A 5,000-nucleotide genomic window follows, 5' to 3' on the forward strand; every position below is an offset into this window, starting at 1 on the left:
ACTTTCTTCTGTTCTGCTTTGTAGGGGCATGTTTATTCTGAGTGCTCTACTCTCAGACATGCCCCCTGTACTTTTCCATGCTCAGTGTAGGATTTGGAGCTCCGGTGGTGCGCCTTCATTATTATGCATGGCGTGCTGCTGTCCTCCTCTTACACTGCTGCTTATGTACAGGACTAGTTTAGTCCTGCATGGCAGATTAGTGAATCTGGGGGAGTAACTATAAAACATTGTTATAAAAGCTGTTAAAAAATATTATAAAAAAGCTTGTCATTAACATCAATGTAAAAAATCTAGACTACAAACAGTGCAAAACCAGTGATAATGTAAATTACTAGAAGAAATAAACATTTATCAAAAAGAGAAAAAATGTTAAAAGGAGACAAATACTAAGTTAATGGTTATGCTTTTAAGATATATTCAAAATAATGTGGACAATTAGACCTGGGTGCATTGTTGGCTTGGAAACTTAAAAAAAAATGTATAGAAGTATAGATAAGAAACTGGATGCTTTATAATGTATAGTTCATGGACAGAAGATAGGTGAACATTTGTAAATCATAAAATATGCAACATGAACAAAATTCTAGAGTTTAAGAATAGCCATACTGAATGCCCTATAACCTGAGTTATCCCTGTTTCTCCCACAATCTACTATGTGCCTCCAGAACATGAATATATAATAATCTACGCTCTCTTGCAGGATTTATTTTCCACAGATTAAAAATGGCAACATTGTAACTTACTGCTTACCTTCAGAATCTACAGTCTTTATGTCAGTGTTTTCCTGTGGCTCATGTTTTTATTCTTAGCCATCTGCTACTGACCCTGTAATGGACCATTGTTTTCAGCAGCAAAAAGTGCTGAAATTAATTTGACATTTTAATGACTGAGATTTTGTTAGCTTTACATCCTCCTGTAGGTGCTTTTCTCACCTGTATTTCCTCAGTCAGCCATGGTATCACATTTGATATTATTCCAATCTCAGCTCCTCGCTCATCTGAGAAAACATGTATCATAATTTTTCACAATAAGCCTACAATGGCAAAGACTTGATAGGTATATGGTCCCTCTGGGGTGGAAGATAGCAGAGCTTCAAGCAATTGGATATTTATTTTCCTGGGTTAAACATCTAAAATGCAATGAACTATATGATGCAAGAGCCAGGGAGACACATTTTAAATGCATTTAATCAGATTTCATACAGGCCTAACACAATTCACACTGAAGAAACTGAATAGAACCGAAATTCCAAATGAAGTACAAAACGGCTAACATATGCTTAGCTATGACAGGGCAGGAATCATATTGTAGAGAGGAAACACACACTATGATGAGGAGTGGTTGTGCTTATGGTGTATTTGCTCTATACAAAAAAATGGATTAAAACATTTAATAGTCCAGTATACTAATAAATGCAAGTAGTGCCTATAGCTGCCACCTTTTAGAATACCTTATATGTTCTCCATCTTAATTTCATGGCCTCTAAAAGTAACTATCTTTAACTAACTAAGATTTAACTGAGTTGACCCAGTTGTTCAGGATGTAAGAACCTATGTGGATAGTAACCTAACTTTTGATCAATATATGGCTATTGTAAGAATGTCCTTCTATATTGCACAGCTTATAAACAAAGGGATTGTGTCAAGACCTAGGGATGTCATTGTTCCCTTTACTCTCCCCTCATTAGGCCAGTCATTGAATATACCACCCACTTTGATAAGTTTCTTTCCAGAGACATGCAGCTACTGGAATGGCCACACAGATACTTTAGTAAAAGGATACAAGGCCTAAACAACATGTCTTATATGGACCGACTCAAAGCCTTGTCACTATACTCAGCATCCTATGGACTGCTATGCGTTGACCTGTGTCTGTCTTACAAGGTATCCTCTGACCCATTACTGATTGATTTACTGCACACCAGCAAGTCAAATGATATCTGAAATGCTCAGTCTAGGGATCTAAATCTCTTCTGCAACATCAACAGAACAGTTTAAGGGGACAGGTATATCATGCAGAGGATACCTCTGCTGTGAAGCAGACTCCCCATCCACATAAAACAAAGTTCATCCCTGTCCATTTCCAAGCACAACTTAGATATTTAAATGGGAAACAGAAAATTTACCCCAGGACTGCCCATCTACTACTAGTGGACAGACGCAGCTCCTAAGTGATTTATTCCATGTATGGGTCCTCTCAAATTGTCTCTTGTATGATCCCAATTATTCTCATTATGGGTAATGCATAATTATCATCCTTGGGATAGGTAAGGCCAATCTATAACTAAATGGGATGTTATTTTGAGCAAAAAAATGGACATTGACTAGACTTAAAACAGCCCACAAGGGCAGCTAGCCTAGTACTTACCTAAGAACCTATAACTACATTGTACACATTCACACCCTCACATAAATGAAATACCTGATCATTAAGAAATGAAAATTAGATAATAAGATGAATGTGCAGATTGTGTGTGTGTGTGTGTGTGTGTGTGTGTGTGTGTGTGTGTGTGTGTGTGTGTGTGTGTGTGTGTGTGTCTGTGTGTCTGTATGTTTAGATGAGCAAGAGAGAGAGAGAGAGAGAGACAGAACATGGTACATGTGCTACAAGAATATCTGAGCTCACTTTGTGTCTTTCGGCTTTTTCCCGGTTAGGGGTCGCCACAGCGGAACTCCGGTCCGCTAATGATTGGTAGAAGATTTTTACATGCCAAGTTACTAGCTCTGATGCACAACCTTCAACAAAGGTATGCCCCTTCACGCATGTCTCCACACAGAAGACGCTTTAGCTGAGAATCGAACGGACAACGTTTTGCTGTGAGTCGACAACGCTACTCACTAGTGTCATTAATTACTCAGTAACATCTTTGCTAGGCACACTCCTGTTATTTTATCTTGGTTTCAGAATGGGCACTTATGCATTGCTTATATTTTACATTATTAAAAAGTAAGATAAACATAAATGTGATACAACATTCTTCATTTAAAATTCTTTGGTGGAAAATGAAACATTCTTTGGTGACAGTAAAACTGGGAGCAGGACAGTTGGTGGAAAGAGAAAGCAATGAATCAGAATTAATGGAACATGACTAAAAGGGAACTTGACTGCATGCTTAATTGGATGAAGCAGAATATATTCAGAAGTGTAGATTTCACTGGAGCAGAATTAACTGCATGAAAGTGGAGGGTGGAAACAATCGTATGATTCATGGTGAAAACTGTAATAATATGTGGTTGCATATCAGATGAGGTTGTATAAAATCTGTAATAAGGAATTTGCACTGACTTAGCATTATTTTGCTTGATACTGCATGATTAGGCTGCCACATATATATGCCCATTTCTTAACTACTTAATGAATGGTTTTAATCATCTGCATACAGATGGGTGCAATGGTTAAGACCTCCTTCTGTTATGACAGTTTGTGCTTTTTTCATGTTTATTTGCTTGTTGAATAGGTAGAAGGGCAGTTTTTATATCTTCCAGGTTAGCTGGCTGGTCTGACTTGTTTTTGTTTACAGTTTAAGAATTGTCTGTTTGTTTAGTTATCTTTTGCCTAGTAGTTAAGTCTTTTTCTGGTGAAGTTAAATCTGAGAATTTTGTCTTGGTTATGGTAGTTTCCATATTTTTGTCTTCTTTCAACATCCTGCAGTTTGTAGTTTTATCCAGATCTAACATTCAGTTCTAGGGCCTTAGCACCACATTGCTTAAACTGTCTCTCATAAATCATAGTTAATCCTGTTGTTTCAGAAATAAATCTGTCACTTTTCCTTTGTCTTTTAGTTGCAGAGTGTTGTTTGGAATTGATATTGAGTTATTTATACGAATTTGAAGCTGGTTTGTCTTCAGGGTTTGTTTAAATCCAGTGTAGTTCAGAGAGCTATGTACTACCAGTGCTCACAGAACAGCGGCCATCTTAGTCTCAATTTTCATGTTTATTTGCATTATGTCAATATTTACTTATTGTATTTTAATGTACATGCATAGCACTTAATGGTAGGAAGATGCATTGTTGTCGTCCCATTTTGCCTATTTTTGCTACAAGCACAAACCAGCTGCACTACTCTGTGTTATTTCCCTCCTACTTGTTCCAAGCCTGTTTAAAAAGCATCAGTGGTTTCACTGTGTAGAGCCCATTCAGATAGTTGAATCAATCCTTTTGCCACTCTGTTCATAAAAAGATGCATCACCATTGCCAGATGGGATAACTGTTGTTTTTTTATGCAAATGATGTCAAATACTCTCACCTCTTTTCTTAAACTTACAGCCTTTTTCCTCGAAAGCCCGTTTTATTAAACAATGAATTCATATCATATTCCCCTTTTTTCCTTATTTCTAGTGTCTATAGTCCTGAGCTGCTAGCCTTTCTTCATCTGACATTCCATGTAGTCAGTGGCACAACGGGTAGCACACTCACCTTTGGTGAAAAAGGATGTGGATTCTATTCTGGCGCCAGGTAGAGCGATAGCTGACTGTCCAGTGTAGCATAAGGGAGCAGAGTTGCTCTCTTGAATGTGCATTCCTTTGCATGAGACATTAAACTGAGACTCCATCTGCTTAAGTTGGTGGTAGTTCAGGTGGATATAAAAGACTGCATAGCACCTATTAAAAAGAATTTGAAAAGTTTCCTGATACCCTGGACAAATTTCCTCTATTGGTACAACACCATCTTGAGTCTCCCCTGAAAAGTGGCTACTAGACTAGTGGGTCGAACCTGGTAAACAAAGAAAAAATAAATAAATACAATTATTTAGTCCTCCAAGCAGCCTCATTTCTATATTTCTTGTAGTAGAGTAGCATTTCTTTTTCTGTACTGTCTCTGTTACTGAGAACATTACTCTGGCTGTAGACTTACAGCACCTTTTACATTGGTGAGATCGCCATCCTATCTCTGGTTCCGGTCTCTTGTTGTGCTGCCTAGCATGTCATTGGCTCTGACAGAGGAACCCTCTGTTCTATTATTTGGTGAGCCATTTCCACTAAGATCACTACTAAGTGGTA

This window comes from Protopterus annectens, chromosome 13.part0 (genome assembly GCF_019279795.1).
Source record: "Protopterus annectens isolate FY-2018-M chromosome 13.part0, PAN1.0, whole genome shotgun sequence".
NCBI lineage: Eukaryota > Metazoa > Chordata > Ceratodontiformes > Protopteridae > Protopterus > Protopterus annectens.